The 17,391-nt window shown below is 43.2% G+C and overlaps 2 protein-coding genes across 4 annotated transcripts in view; one reads left to right on the forward strand and one right to left on the reverse strand.

Annotated features, from left to right (window-relative positions):
* LOC126281309 (centrosomal protein of 135 kDa) overlaps nt 1–17,391 on the reverse strand; it is a 355,520-nt gene that overhangs the window by 121,790 nt on the left and 216,339 nt on the right. The window lies entirely within an intron of this gene.
* LOC126281310 (uncharacterized) overlaps nt 1–17,391 on the forward strand; it is a 98,343-nt gene that overhangs the window by 9,275 nt on the left and 71,677 nt on the right. The window lies entirely within an intron of this gene.

A 17,391-nucleotide genomic window follows, 5' to 3' on the forward strand; every position in this document is an offset into this window, starting at 1 on the left:
CAATAGCTAGATGATGCACTGTGTGTATATTTATGTATTTACTTGTTTTTATTTAGCTACTTATTTATTACGTTGTAGCATGTTACGGATAATTTAAACATAGGCTTTATTTGTTCTTATGTAAATTATTGCTATTAAGTAGAAATTTTTTCCCAAACTCTGCAACTAATGGTAGAACTGCATTATTACATCCAACACATCTACTTGTCATTACACTGACATTGCTACTATTATTAATGAAGACTACGCCTACTACCATACCTAACTAGCTCCCCACTACTACTAATGTCCAACAACTTGTTTCACTCTTATGTGGCACTAGCATACACTACAACTAATTGAAACGTATTACCAACAGCAGCCTCTAATAAAATGGTTCAAATGGCTCTGAACACTCTGGGACTTAACATCTGAGGTCATCAGTCCTCTGCTCTTAGCACTTCTTAAACCTACCTAACCTGAGGAGATCACACACATCCATGGCCGAGACAGGATTCGAACGTGCGACCGTAGCAGTCGCGCGGTTCCAGACTGAAGCGCCTAGAACCGCTCGGTCACCGCGGCCGGCGCAGTCTCTAACAACACCTGGTTTTGTCTCCCACGTTCAACAACGCACTCAATCGCCCCAGCCGTCCTGCCTGATCCTTGGGCGGTGCGAAGGGTGTTGTGGTTGCATCTGCCTCTTCCGTTGTCTTTAGGCTCCCTGAATGCAGGCGATGACTGCACTGGTCCGAGGGAGCATAGCTGATGCCGGTCAGGAGTATAGCCAAATACGGCCCATGTCACTCCGCTTCTAGGTCTATCGGTGGTGATTCAGGATCTGTCAAGTTGCCTCATAACGCATGACATCTCCTTGACACTGAGTACTACGTGCCGATCCAGCTACTGTCTATCAGTATCAGCAATGTTGGCATACATCGGACACAGAATGTTCTGGTGCCTTTTTAGCCACAAGCACATTCGGCAGCTCAGTGCCATTAAGTGGCGTAATGCCCGTGGCCCATCAGTGTGTCAGGCTTCTTGAGGGCTTATGTTTCGCAGAATGTGTGTATACTGGAAACTTTTTGTGGCTACATGAGTTTTTGCTTGAAATGTGATAGCTGCCGTATTACACAGGGGGACATGCTTGGACAAATTACCTGTATTTTTAAAAGGAGGTGTCAGAAATATGAGTTTTATCTGCAGCTGGAGTTTTCTCTTGTTTTGACTTGGTTTGGTTGGGTTGTTTGGGGGAAGAAACCAGACAGCGAGGTCATCGGTCTCACCGAATTAGGGAAGGACGGGGTAGGAATTCGGCTGTGCCCTTTCAAAGGAACCATCCCGGCATTTGCCTGGAGCGATTTAGGGAATTCACGGAAAACCTAAATCAGAATGGCCGGACACGGGATTGAACCGTCGTCCTCTCGAATGCGAGTTCATTGTGCTCTTTCACTTGGTGATTACTTGCATCTGAAACGATTCTGTAGAGGAGGAGCAGAAGATGATGTTTCTTACACTCAAACCTCGAGACGTCACTCAGATCGATACGAAACACTGTGTGTCGATAGTGTCAACCAAAACACCGCTTTAGTTCAAGCTGCGTGTTGTCGTCCAAAACTTGCGAAAACAGTGATTAAAAGTAACGCAAGAAGTACGGAGCACAGGAAAAGGTATCTGTGACGACTGAATCGCAGATCCCGCATAGGTGAATTTGTAGAGCGTCAGATCATCGTATTAAAGGTCGCGAGTTTGAATCCCAACGATTACAATTTTTTAACTGTTTACACATGAAGCTGTTATATGGGAGAACATTTTTCCTGACATGTAAAAGGACTTTTCGGAGAGTGTTAGAATGTTCTTTCGGCAGTCTGCTTTCGCTTCGCTAGTTGAAAGTAGCAAACCTATAGGCTATATTTGTATAGATAGGCGTGGTGTGGTGTTCTGTCAGACACGCCTATACAAATGCACTCTATAGGTTTGCTACTTTCAGCTAACAAAGCGAAAACAGACTGCCAAAAGAACATTGCTACAATCTCCTAAAATTCTTTTTACATGTCAGGAAAGTCTTCTCCCATATAACAGTTTCATGCGTAAAAATTAAAAAAAAATTTAGTCAGTAGGATTTGAGCGCGGTTCGATGATCTGACGCTCTACCAACTGACATACGCGAGATCTCCGAATAAATCGTCACATGTACGCTTTTCCTGTGCTCCGTAGTTCTGGTGTTACTTTTAATTACCGTTTACGCATGTTCTGGACGACAGCACTCAGCATAATCTAAATCAGTGTTTTGGTTGATACTCTACCGACATACAACGTCTTGTACCCGTCTGAATGTCTGACATCTGGAGGTTCGGATGTTAGCACATTTCCAAACCATTTATTGCTGTGCCTGCATACTCTAAATTAATCTTCTACTTGTAAATCAGACACCAACGCAGTGTTTTATCAGCGGGAATTTCACCTGAAAAATAGCTTCTCTGACTTGGATTACTAAAGTTCATTCTTGTAGGCACTTTCGTAACCCCAGCAATATTTTCTATTTCTGCTAAATCCTACTGCATAATTTTGAGGTGGTCAGTCTTCTAGTACTATGGAGAAAACTGTCAGAATAAATCAATGGATTTCAATTAAGCCAGATAAAATTAATATCGCTTCATATTCATCTCATCTCCAAGTTTTAACGTTTCCTTTCTTTACGGAGCAATAATTGTAATAGCATCACAGCAACCACAAATTGTCTGAATAACATTCTCTTGGCTTCGTTAATGCATAGTTTTGGCTGTGTAGCCATTTTCCAATTATCTGTTGAAAATGGCTACAACTCGAAACTGCGTGGTAATGAATACAAAATAAAGGGATATTTTAATCCATCCAGTGGCAGCCAATTATGCGGTAGAATGTAATCACCGAGTCTTTATGGACCTTGACTTACAGCATTTTTTTCCTATACTGCCGTGATTATGAATATCTGAAACAAACGAAGTGAATAACTTATATTCATGGTCGCCACCAACTTTGATTCCGTACGGAACTTTGTGCACAGCAACTGTATATTATTATACGGAAGGATAGAAATACAGCAATCAGTCGTTATCCCATCGGTTTTTTATTATCCTTGAACATCTAGATTTTCGCTATAAATAGCCGCCAAATGCACTTAAGATGGCCCTTTATAGCTGAAATCTAGATATGCAACAGTAATAAAAAACAAATGGGGTGAGACTGATTGCTGTAATCCTTACTTTTCTGCAGGGTACTTTTCTGCAGGGTGTATCATAATTAACAGCGAAAACCGGCGCGTCTGAAACTATGCGATAACAGAAGCAAAAACGTTCCACTAAACATTTTTCCGCAAACCATCCTATTGCGAAATAATTACGAATGTATGGTTACGAGACGCCACTGACTCCAGTAAGAAAGAATATCTTGGCTTGCACAAATCTATCTGACAAGTTACATTTTCAGTTAAGTCCCTTTCTACGTAGGCTGAAAATTGACTCATAGTGGTGGTACATGCATGATGGAGCACCGGCATATTTTCCTGCTGATCTACGACGGCATCTAACGTGCCGATATGGTCCTATACGGACAAGAGCTTGTATTTTAGCCCCCAGCACAACCTGAAAGCTCTGGACTTTTCTACGTGGAGTCATCTCAAAAGTGAATAGGACTCCTGTTAATACGGCTGTAGAGCAGCGAATTGTAGTCATGTGAAGTTTTACTCGCGGAGACCCGGGGAAGTTAGAATGAATTCGTAAACTCTGCAGAGACGAGTGCATAATTGCATCCAAACGCTAGCACAACACATGAAAATCACTTTTGACAGGTAAAATACATTGTAACTTTTGACTTGCTGAAGTAATAATGCATCTCTAGCTCAGGGAGGGCACTGGTAAAATTGAACAAGTTAGTGGTACTTCATCGGAAAGTTTACACTTCAAATACATTTGTACTAGCTACGACAATATTTCACACCTAAGTCAGTAGCATGCACTAACCAGACATTGGCAATCGCCTCTTATTATATCGTTGTTACTTCTGTTACCGTGAACTTTCACCAGGTTCTGTTTCTTAATTATGACACACACTATATACAAAGGTAACAAGAGAGTTCTGCAATAGGGCGCAGCAATAAGTCGCAGCAATCTGATTGTTGCTGTATTCTGGGAATACTCTATACTTGCACAGTAGCCGCCGTGTCACGTCTGTGGGCGTAATCGTTCACTATCAGAGTTAGTTTGAAGTGCTTGCTATGGCATCGTAGCCACGAAGTGAGATTCGGGCAGTTTTGCGGCACATCTTCGTGCGTGGTTTAAACATAGACTAGTGCTTTTAAGAAATGATTCTTGCACTCTGTGACGTGGTCCACATCGTACAACTATATTCAGGTGGTACAGGGAATTCCAAAGAGGAAATTTCACTATGCGAGAAGGCCACGATCATCAGTTACGGAGGAAACCACTGATGCTGTGAGGGAAATACACACGAAGTCAGGCGAGTGACCTACAAGCGGATAGAGGATACCTTAGGGCTAAGTGCACCAGCAGTTCGTTCAATTCTGCATGATCATTTGCAAGGAAAGAAACTTTGTTGTCTTGGAAGCCGCACAGACTAACAGAAGAGGAGATGAAACGACGTGTGACTTGGTGCCGGGAGATGTTAAAGAAGTTTTCTAAGGAACAATCTCAGTTTGCGAATAAAATCGTGACAGGTGAAGAGACTTGGCTTTACTATTATGGCATGCCGACTAAGACCCAAAACAAAGTTTGGGTCTTTGAAGATAACACACCCAGAGCTGTCAGAAAATCCTGATCAGTAAAGAAGAAAATCATAGCTATTTTCTAAAATCGAGTGCAGTTGTGGAGCGTGGTGTTTTGGACACACAGAAGACAGTCTCAGCTAAGTGGCACACTTAGAAGTGCCTGCACAAAGTCATCCAATCTTTGCAGTACCTGCAATCGAAGTCAAGAATGGACACTTGGTTCCCCCTCTCAACACTCCAGCTCACCGCATCGAAGCATGCACCAAATATTTGCGTGGTACAGGACAAACTTCTTGAACACCCTCCTTACAGTCCAGACCTTGCTCCTTGTGACTTAGCAGTGTTCCCGCATGTGAAAATGAAGCCGAAAAAAGTGCAGTTTTCATGGATGAGGACCTTTTGACGGCTTGGGACAACTCCCTACAAAAACTTGGAAGAACTTGTTTAGGGACTGGTTTCGGAGGATAGAGAGGTCTACTCAATGCGACGAAAATTACTTCGAAAAAATTAAATAAATAAAGCTGTATTGCAAAACTTTACTAGTATCCTTTGCACGGGGTGTCCCAGGAGGAATGATCAATATTCATAGATATGAAAGGAACGATCATTCGAAGCAAAAAATGTATAGAAAACATGGTCTCTAAAATGCATACCATAAGAAGTATGAACACGTGTTCAGTAGAAGAGAAGTGTTTCACATTTCCGAAGGTAGCTCTGAAGGTTTGCATTTTAGAGCCCATGTTTAGCAGACTTTTTTCTTTCTTAATGACAGTTTCCGTCGTATCCTTGAATATTGACCAACCCTCCGAGGACACCCCGTAAACTTTTAATTTTTGTCCTATATCTTTCGTGACTTTTCTTAACTGTCAGTTATAATAGAAATCGTCGAAGATGTAAACACCGGCCGTGAATGTGTCGGGGTTGTATCCTTAAACGGTATAGAAACTGAACGATAAACAGTGCAGACAAAACAAGGCAAGACAAGGTAAGACATGATTAGAAGCTTTTTAAAAGCTGTGTTACAGAAATACGCTGAATATTAAATAAATTAGTCGGATAACTAATGAAATGATCATGAAGTGGGAAAAGTGTTCTAGAGCACAATTTGAGTAAAAGAAGGGAAAGGGTCAATAGGACTATCAACGTCAAGGAACAGAAACAGAAGTAACTACAGGCGTACCTCAGAGACTTATAATGCCACCCCGGGCAGTTCAATCTCTACATGAATGGTATGGCAAAGAGTAGTGGCAATAGGCTTTTTCAGATAGTGAATTTATCTGTAAGTAAGTACTATCTGGAAAAAAAGGTGAACAAATACCCAGTCATATGCAGATAAGATTTGGAAGTGGTGTAAAGATTAACAGCTAGCTGTAATTGTTCGGAGATTCAAAATTATGTACTTCAAAAACGCGAAACAGTGATATCGTATGACTATAACATCAATGAGTCACTACTGGAATCAGTCAACTCATACAAACAGTTGAGTGCAAAAAATTGTATGGATATGAAATGGAACTGAATGATTACATAGGCTATGCCATAGGTAAAGCAGGAGACAGACTACGCATCATACGCAGGATACTGTGGTTACGTAAGTGTACAAAATAGACTGCTTATAAAGCACTTGTGTGTGCCATCTCAGAATACTGCTCAAATGTGGGGCACCATATCAAACAGGAGTAGATGTGATGCTGAACGTATTCAAAGATGGGTAGCACGAATGGTTAGACTTTGGTTCCACTCACAGGAAAGCGTTTCGGAAATGCTAAAACACGCTAACTGGAAGGCGCTAGAAGATAGGCGCCAATTACCTTGCGAAAGTCTATTTGTAACGTTTCAACACACAATATTACGTGAAGATACAAGAAACATACTTTAGTTCCCCACACGTTTGAATCCCATAGAGGGGGCACAGTGGCATTTAAACAGTCATCCTTCCCATGTTCCACAGCATGTGATACAATGCAATGTACCCAGAGCCATGCACTTCACAGTCGTTTGCAGAGTACGTATGTGGATATACACTCAAGGGACAAAGTCAAGGAATGGCGACATTCGCAAATACAGATGGCGGTAGTATGGTGTACCCAAGGTAGAAAAAGGCACTGCGATGGTGGAGCTGTCATTTTATTCGAGTGATTCATGTCAAAAGGTTTCCGACGTGACCACGGCTGGGCGGGAATTAACAGACTTTGGAACGCGGAATGGTAGTTGGAGCTAGACGCATGGGACATTCCATTTCGGAAATCTCTAGGAAATTCAGTATTCCTAGATCCACATAGTCAAGAGAGTGCCGAGAAATCCAGATTTCAGGCATTACCTCTCACCTCGGACAACACAGTGGCTGACGGCCTTCATTAAATGGCCGAGAGCAGCGCCGTTTGCGCAGCGTTCTCAGTGCTAACAGATAAGCAACACTGCGTGAAATAATCGCAGAAATCAATGTGGGACGTACGACGAACGTATCCGCGAGCACAGCGCGGCGAAAGTTTGCGCTAATGGGCTGGGCTTTAACAACGAGTACCTTTGCCAACAGCACGACATCGATTACAGTGCCTCTCCTGGGCTCGTAACCATACCGGTTGGATCCTAGACGATTGGAAAACCGTGGCCTGGTCATGAGTCCTGATTTCAGTTGCTAAGAGCTGATGGTATGGTTAAAGTGTGGCGAAGATCCCACGAAGCCATGGACCCAAGCTGTCAACAAGGCACTGCGCAAGTTGGTAGTGGCTCCACAATGGCGTGGGCTGTGTTTACTTGGAATAAACATGGCCCTATGGTCCGGCTAAATCGATCATAAATTGCATATTTTTACGTTTGGCTACTTGGAGACCATTTGCAGCCATTCATGGACTTCATGCTCCTATGTATAATTTCACTGGGCCATAATTGTTCGAGACTGCTTTGAAGAACATTCTGGACAATTCTAATGAATGATCTGACCACCCAGATCGCCCAACATGAATCCCATCGAACATTTAAGAGACAGAATCAATAGGTCAATTCGTACACAAAATTCTGCACCGGCAACACTTTCGCAAGTGGCATTTAAACAGTCATCCTTCCCATGTTCCACAGCATGTGATACAATGCAATGTACCCAGAGCCATGCACTTCACAGTCGTTTGCAGAGTACGTATGTGGATATACACTCAAGGGACAAAGTCAAGGAATGGCGACATTCGCAAATACAGATGGCGGTAGTATGGTGTACCCAAGGTAGAAAAAGGCACTGCGATGGTGGAGCTGTCATTTTATTCGAGTGATTCATGTCAAAAGGTTTCCGACGTGACCACGGCTGGGCGGGAATTAACAGACTTTGGAACGCGGAATGGTAGTTGGAGCTAGACGCATGGGACATTCCATTTCGGAAATCTCTAGGAAATTCAGTATTCCTAGATCCACATAGTCAAGAGAGTGCCGAGAAATCCAGATTTCAGGCATTACCTCTCACCTCGGACAACACAGTGGCTGACGGCCTTCATTAAATGGCCGAGAGCAGCGCCGTTTGCGCAGCGTTCTCAGTGCTAACAGATAAGCAACACTGCGTGAAATAATCGCAGAAATCAATGTGGGACGTACGACGAACGTATCCGCGAGCACAGCGCGGCGAAAGTTTGCGCTAATGGGCTGGGCTTTAACAACGAGTACCTTTGCCAACAGCACGACATCGATTACAGTGCCTCTCCTGGGCTCGTAACCATACCGGTTGGATCCTAGACGATTGGAAAACCGTGGCCTGGTCATGAGTCCTGATTTCAGTTGCTAAGAGCTGATGGTATGGTTAAAGTGTGGCGAAGATCCCACGAAGCCATGGACCCAAGCTGTCAACAAGGCACTGCGCAAGTTGGTAGTGGCTCCACAATGGCGTGGGCTGTGTTTACTTGGAATAAACATGGCCCTATGGTCCGGCTAAATCGATCATAAATTGCATATTTTTACGTTTGGCTACTTGGAGACCATTTGCAGCCATTCATGGACTTCATGCTCCTATGTACAATTTCACTGGGCCATAATTGTTCGAGACTGCTTTGAAGAACATTCTGGACAATTCTAATGAATGATCTGACCACCCAGATCGCCCAACATGAATCCCATCGAACATTTAAGAGACAGAATCAATAGGTCAATTCGTACACAAAATTCTGCACCGGCAACACTTTCGCAATAATGGGCGGCTATAGAGGCAGCATGGCTCAATATTGCTGCATGGGACTTCCAGTGCCTTGTTTACTCCATGCTACGTCGAATTTCTGCATTACGCCGGGCAAGAGGAGATCTCACACGGTATTAGGAGGTATTCCATGGCTTTTGCATCTCAATGTGCAGGATACACTTAGACCAGTATAGGTACCTGCACGAAACCAATCTTCCGACTGAAGAATAATCCCACAACCACAACGTAGGACAAATAAAAGTGGCCCAGGCATTTTGAAACGATTTGTGGCAGCATTAACGGAAGAGGAAAAGACCTACAGTTACTTCCAACTGGACGGAGTAACTGCCCATGCAGCCAGCCGAACCTCGGAGTACATTTATACAATCTTCACGCCTGACGGAGTTGTTAGCACAGGTCAGTCTGGTCGCGTCCCTAGCTGCCCACCAAGGTCACCTGATCTGTCAGTGTGCGAGTACTTTGTGCGGGAACCCTCAAGTTTAAGGTGTATCGCAACAACGCTAGCAGTCTTCAGGAACAGCAGACCATTTCGGATGAGATTGCAGCAATTCCAGCAGTCCAATCTGCCTACAGCAACCTGCTGACCAGTGCCTGAAAGTGCCAAGAGATGAATAGTGGTCACTTTCAACACCTTGGCCAGGTTAGTACTGTATTTCCTTTCCTCCGCTGTGTTTCCTTGTAGCCTGAAACACTATTCTCCAGGCTACTTTTATTTGCCCCACCCTGAACTACTACTACTACTACTACTACTACTACTACTACGTTTTTAGAATGAGATTCTCAAATGGCTCTGAGCACTATGGGACTTAACATCTGTGTCATCAGTCCCCTAGAACTTAGAACTACTTAAACCTAACTAACCTAAGGACATCACACACATCCATGCCCGAGGCAGGATTCGAACCTGCGACCGTAGCAGTCGCGCGGCTCCCGACTGAGCGCCTAGAACCGCGAGACCACCGCGGCCCGGCTGAGATTCTCACTCTGCAGCGGAGTGTGCGCTGATATGAAACTTCCTGGCAGATTAAAACCGTGTGCCCGACCGAGACTCGAACTCAGGACCTTTGCCTGCAAGGCTCGCGGGAGAGCTTCTGTAAAGTTTGGAAGGTAGGAGACGAGATACTGGCAGAAGTAAAGCTGTGAGTACCGGGCGTGAGTCGTGCTTCGGTAGCTCAGATGGTAGAGCACTTGCCCGTGAAAGGCAAAGGTCCCGAGTTCGAGTCTCGGTCGGGCACACAGTTTTAATCTGCCAGGAAGTTTCAACTATGTTTTTGATTATATATATATATACAAGCTGTTTCATAATGTTCTGAATATTTCAGATTTGAATATCACACAAACTAATCAAGAAACAAAGTAGGACATCTTGCACAAGATACAACGTTTATTCAAGTTCACTTACGAAATACTACATTGGAAATAACAACTCTCGGGTCTGTAATACTGGAGGCGAATGCCCTTTTTGCCCGTACTAGTACGCTTTTTATGTCCTCCTTGTCCTGTTATAGATTATACTGCTTAGGAAGCAGAATTCCTTAATTTCGTCTACTCAGTCTTGATATTAAGCTTCTCGTTAACCTTATACCTGCTAGTCCTCATTGCTGTCATCTCCCTCTTCGGCTTTTCTCCTTCCATAGTGAGCGCTCATTACATTGTGCATTCCATTCAATAGGTTCTGCAAGTCTCACTCACTTTCAAAGAGAATAGGAACGATATCAGAGAACTGTCCGCCATAGCTGAATGGTCGGCGTGACGGACTGAAGTCCTAAGGGGTTCGGGTTCGATTCCCGACTGCGTCGGGGATTTTCTCCGCTCAGGGACTGGGTGTTGTGTTGTCTTCATCATCATTTCATCCCTATCCTGCTAGCAGGTCACCCAATACGGCGTCGCATATAATAAGACCTGCACCAAGGCTGCCGGACCTGCCCAGTAAGGGGCCTCCCGGTCAATGGCGCCAAACGCTCATTTCCATATCAGAGAACTTATCACTGATTCCCTTTCGCCCTGAATGTTAATGCCATTCGTGAACATTTCTTTTATTTCCGACATTACTTCATCGATGTATAGATAGACAGGGACGGAAGTCTACCTCTTCTGATCCAAGCGTTATTTATGTTCCACTCTTATTTGTTCCTTTTGATCTGAATGTTATGCATCCCAAATAAACAGGAAAAAATTCCAATGAGATCCCTCATTTTGTTAGCTGACGAGCTGAAGTCAGCTTTGGGAGAACAACAAGAGCATCCTGTGGAGAGAGCATGCGGACGTGAGTGGGCGCACGCACGCTACGGCAATGGCAAGGCACAAGTCGCGGCGACAGTTCAGATGCTGTGCAAAGATTAGCGCCGGAGAGAGCAGGCGAGGGGGAAAGTTAGCGCCCTCCTGTCAAAACCAACACGCTTCCTTCGTTAATAGTTAGCCTCTGTGAGACAAAGCGCGGTTCCAGAATAGCAGCGTGAAAGGCGAAAGGACAGGGCCGCGAGACAGGGACAAAGGTTAACTGCTGATAGCTACTGCGGGTTTGCTGATTCGTGATGGGAAATCACGCCTGCACTGCAATCAATAGGAAAGATTCTGCAGTGGCGGGTGAAAGGAGCCTTTCTCTCGCTCATTAATTCAATCCATCGGCATCAGAAGCCGTATGACGACAATGCTGCATAAAGGCATCCCTGGTTTCAGCTATAGCCATCCACGACACTCCTGCACCTTGTCCAATGTCGTCTATCTAACCAGCTCCCATTACTCCCTCGTCATGGTCTTTATCTCGGGATCAGACAAACAATTTGTTTGACCCCTCTACTATTCGTTCGTCTGACTATCTGTCCTACCCACCCCTTTTTTCATTGACATTACACTCATAGCCACGCCTTCCCCTCGCGTTTCTGCTCCGAACCATCTGCTTTTTTGTTTGTTTTTTCTATCCCTCAGTAATTCCCAATATCCATCTCTCCGTTGCTCGCTGATAAACAGGTATTTCAAGTTCAGTTCTCATCACTACATGTAAAAATTGATATTACATACTGATGGTTAATTTTCAGACACATCAAAAGCTTAGTTTCGAAATCCTTTTGTTTTAAGATTACTAAAAACACTTCACGATATTTTCACCCCTCCATTTACTTATTGTTCTGTTCACCTGGTCATTAACTTCATTTGCATCAAATACAAAATGTGGTAACCTGGATTCATGACTTCCTTGTTAATTTGTACTATGTGATGTTGGTCATAATCATTTTAGTATTATTAAGAAGTATATTTGGATTCTGCGACAATGCATTGACGCTAACTCTTTGGGACACGAAAATTTGGGCCACATGGTGACTCCAATTCAGATTTCATGCTTATTGCGAGAGATTGCATTATCCATTTGGGCTATCCGAACACGATTCCAGGAGCGACCCAAACTCCCACCTATCGCATAGACACAACTCTAGTGTTCGCACAATTCACGGTTGCCGCACAGGGAGACAAATATTGTGTCCTCATTTTATCCCTTCAAGGCATGGATATATCACTGATGGTAACAATGTATGTGTTTATTGTGTACTGTGAAGGAATGACATTGTGTAAACACAGACATGTAACCATAAATGATGTACCCATCCCTCGACAGGTTAAATTGGCAATATAATATTTGTCTCCAAGTGTAGGAATCACGAAATATGCGAGCATAATGGTTTTGGATGTTTGGATCGGTCCTGGAGACGTGCTCGAATAGCAGAAGCGGTTAAAGCGATAGCTTACGATAAGCTGGAAATCCGGGTTCGAATCCAGGTCCGGTACAAATTTTCGTGTGGAGCATACTGCTGTCACTGCACAGTCGCAGAATGTGAATATACTTCGTACTGTTTACCACAGTTGTAGTCGTCAATATCAGTGTCTGTTCCTTCTGACGTACACCGTATTGTGAAGATGTAGAAACTGTAAAACACAGACACTAAGTATAAAATTTTAGTACTATTCTAATTTATTTTCAGCCTTAACTTCAATTTTTATCAATTTTTTATATTTCTCATTTGTTGGTGAAGTTTATGTGCACTAAGTTGTACACTCTGTGCTGTTCTACCCTTTTTCTCAAACAGCGCAGTAGCACGCAATCTACCGCCTAATCGCAGTCTTTTTATCTACAGACTTGGTAAACTTGAAACATCTACGTGAGGCCACAATTTTCACTACAGTGGCCAAATAACCAATGCAAACGGCTACAGAATACGGTTTACGGGTTTCATCGGCGCCTTTTAGCAGTGCTAGTGAGTCCGAAACTTCGAACGCCCAAGATGCTCAGCCGTACATGTTAAATCATTTACATTGTGTTTGCAAGTACTTCTGTTTGTGAGATCGTCTTCGACATACACTTGTAAAATTATCCTAACGCTAGGTACAGTATAGGTACGAATTTATTTAGCATAAAATATAAATACACTACTTTCATCAACAGACAATCTATAATCGACTATAGTGGTTTCTGTTATATTACTTTTAATTACTCTTTCCATAGATATTATTTAAGTATGCTCAATAATTTTAAACTTTAGTTCCCAAAAAGGCCATTATATAAATGGATTAAATTTCTACGAGTTACACATGTAATCTCACATCGAGCAGGTCATAATTCTTGCACATTTAAAAATATTTCTAATCTTGTGTATTAAGACACTAGTTAGAATTACTACAGGAATTATGGAAAGTATCAGAAAAGCCACTCAAAAAATGTTGTAAATGCTCTTTGCTCCATTAACATGAACTAACAGCTACCCTTTCATAACGCCACAGGGACGAAATTCTAAAAATTGACTAACATACACCAAAAACTGCTGCAAAAACGGCTTGTATGCATCTCTGGATCCCAAACGCTTATTAACTTTTACGAAAAGAATTGCATAGTCTCGTATTTTAAAGCACAGAGAAGATTAATCGAGACAGATTTCTGCAACGAAACCCTAAGAACACTGTTAACAGTCCACGCACTAATCGCCAGATGAGAGTTGCGAGAATATCACTGACGAAACAGTGTGTCCTCGACATTTCTTGCCCATACAGATGTAATAATTGGAAACTCACTTTGTGCAACTGCCGTCACCAATCACAATGCCAACAGCCAATTTCGTAAAGCGAGGCTGAGCGTCTCCCCTTGCTGTACAATTGACCCACTCCTCGCCACAGAGTTAGCCGACAGAAAACAGAAGCAAGAAACAGCGAACAGTGTCGCGTCTTACGCATTTCAACTGTAACAACCGTGTAGTTTAACTGTAATGTCAGTACAGGGTATGGCGGGGAACAAATCAGAACGACCGTAGATTATGGATATATTCTGTAGTGCAATTCTCATCTGCACTACCACAATAAACTGCTCAAGTTTCAATACAGGGGTCTTCGAACTTGCCTTGGTGCAACTAGACCAACGCTTACAAACGATCTGTTGGTAGAAGCAGGAGAAATACTTCTTCCAATTAGAAGAAAAATTGGCAAGTAAATACACAATGGGGGAAAGTAAGTTTAAAACGTCACCCGGTAATCACGAGACACAAAGCGCTGAAGGGCATACTGGGTGACTCCACATTACTATGATAGATTTTTAACACGGGAATTGTTGTCAAATGCCGTAAAAACGTGGGTGATTCTAACGTAAGGAAGCCTGATTGCAACCTCCATCTGTAATTTATTTGGATCATACGGAGAAGCCACGAAGTGACTTCAGAATCAGATGCTACATGTAACTTTCTAACACTAGAGAGATACAACATATTTTTCAACCGATGGGCGGCGGGGTCAGGGATTTTCTCTGCCTCGTGATGGCTGGGTGTTGTGTGACGTCCTTAGGTTAGTTAGGTTTAAGTAGGACTAAGTTCTAGGGGACTGATGACCATAGATGTTAAGTCCCATAGTGCTCAGAGCCATTTGAACCATTTTTGAAACCGATGGGTCCAAAGAAAGAATAGAAAATGCTGTAGGCTGCACTTAGCACTGCTTCATAACGGGGCACTCAGGAAAGTTCACATTTCCTAAGGAAATTTTCATTTACAAGGCGGAAACTACTGCCATATTGAAGGCAACGCAGTCTGCTTCTATTCTAACACACGAAATAATCTTGATATTTTCAGTTACAAGACTGTACTCTTAAAGGTTAAACACAAAATTGGTCAAAACTTACCAATAAAAACGTGGTGGTTATATGGTATCAGTACGCAAGCTCACACAAAAATAAGTAAATAAATACATTTGTTTGCATGGATCAAGTCACATGTAGGAATCTAGTCGCAAGAGTGAGTACTACAGTACATCCGGGAGGCTACTAAACATCTAGGAAGCGTTTTCACATCTGTTGGAATGTGTACGGACCAGGAAGGAAACCTGGGAGACGTCAAATAAATGTGTACATATAGCAACTCACATAAGTGATCATGGTCCGAGATGGAGAACATCCGGAGAAAGGAGTGTTGTAAAATCAGAGACTTTAAAAAGACATGCACGAAACAGATCAGCATAAAATTGAAAAAAAGACATGCACGAAACAGACCAGCATACAATTCAATCATTAGCAGTTTGTGTAAATCGGATATAAACAGAGAACAAGTACATGGCGTTGATATTCTCCAGAGCAAATTCTGTGACTTAGGTATGTACTGTAATAATGTTGTTATAATAATCTCAAGATTGTCCCCTCAGGTACGGGAATAAATAGATGTATTCACGAATGCAACATCGATACGGCTGACCTTGCCGTGTCGTAATAAGCAGGGAGCGCTCAGTCTGGCTTGCCATTGCCAAACTCGACAGAGTGTAGAGCGAGTATTGAGGGCCCGTGGCACTCTGCGAGTTGCTCTTACGACAGACGAGGAGTAGACAAGGCTCCATAGAAGAGATTTCGAACAAGGCATTAAAAATAAAATAAAAATGCGGGTATTTGTTAGAATCCCGTACGCGATGTGCGTCGGTAGAGCCTTAGGGAAACAAAATCGTGGAAAATGGTAGCGCTCACGTTGCACTGTGGACCAGTCAGTCATGCCACACGAAGGTCGAGATGGAACGTACTACTTCACACTGTGTAACAAGTTCTTTCATCATCTTGAATTACATGTTACTTTTCTCTGATTCAGAAACTGCAGTACTGATTCACATAGCCTAACTGCACAGCCATAAAAACAGTGCTCTGGCGACACACAGTCAGGGCATGTGACGATAATAAGCGAGCTGATGTAGTGAGTGGACCTGGTTCATTTACTGAACAGAGACTTCAGTATAAATAGCGTATATATCTTAATAATTGCATGGTAGTTCCTACAAAAAGCTGCGAACGGCATTCAGCTAGGGCGGTGGTCGTCAAACTTCTTTGCTCAGGAGGCAATACTGGCCTTCTGGGCCTGCATCTCGGGCCTCATATGTACCGCTCTTATAATTAATTGATAACCTACATATATTAATATGTTATGAGGCCCCAACAGACTAACTACAGAACGAGCGCGATGAGGTGATCGCCGAACCCAAGCCCCCACCCCCCCTCTCCACCCAAGCACTATCATTAAAAGTCGACATCATTCGCAATACTTTGTGTCGGCTATTCTCTGTTTCAGAGTTCCGTCGGCCTCAGCAACCCGAAGATTGTGGCGCTTAGCTGCCTGACAATGTTTTGTTGTGCTGTCTGTGTGAGCGAATGATTAACTGATCAATAACAGCAATTCTACTTATTTGAAATGCAATTTGAGATACGATGTCTTTTTCTTCTACTCACTGCGTTGTGTTACAACAGACTTAATTTCGTACTCTTTGCTTGAAGTAAGTACCGTACTTGAAGATAAACGCCTCTACAATGCGGATTCGCGAATCCGTTTTTACTTCTCTGTCAATATTTACAACATAGCAGGTAATCGGTACGAGTAGCTCACACTCTTCAGTTGCCAGTTTGGATGACAAAGCTTAAAACACTCCCCCTTCGACGGCCTGACTGGCCGAGCGGTTCTAAGCGCTACAGTCTGGAGCCGAGCGACCGCTACGGCGACAGGTTCGCATCCTGCCTCGGGCATGGATGTGTGTGATGTCCTTAGGTTAGTTAGGATAAAGTAGTTCTAAGTCTAGGGGAATGATGACCTCAGATGTTAAGTCCCATAGTGCTAAGAGCCATTTGAACCAACTCCCCCTTCGACACTAACACGGCAGTGGCCGCGGCACTTCCCCCTCTGTCCTTGAAGTAACCGGCCTACTTAACTTTACCGAATTCATCAACGTCAGTTAAAATGAAGCACATGTTACATATTACTGTCTACGAAAGATTTTTTGTTCGTTGCTAAACAAGAAAACTACACTATTAAGAAGCTCCTAACGTCAGTTGAGGTTTTCGGATCCGGTAGTCAGTTGCTGATGCATATTATATACCGCTGAGAACCGGGGGCCGCACAAATACTTTATTCCGGCCGCATGTGGCCCGCAGTTTGACGACCACTGAGCAAGGTGATTTCAACTCTTGAAAACTACT

Source organism: Schistocerca gregaria, chromosome 7 (genome assembly GCF_023897955.1).
Source record: "Schistocerca gregaria isolate iqSchGreg1 chromosome 7, iqSchGreg1.2, whole genome shotgun sequence".
NCBI lineage: Eukaryota > Metazoa > Arthropoda > Insecta > Orthoptera > Acrididae > Schistocerca > Schistocerca gregaria.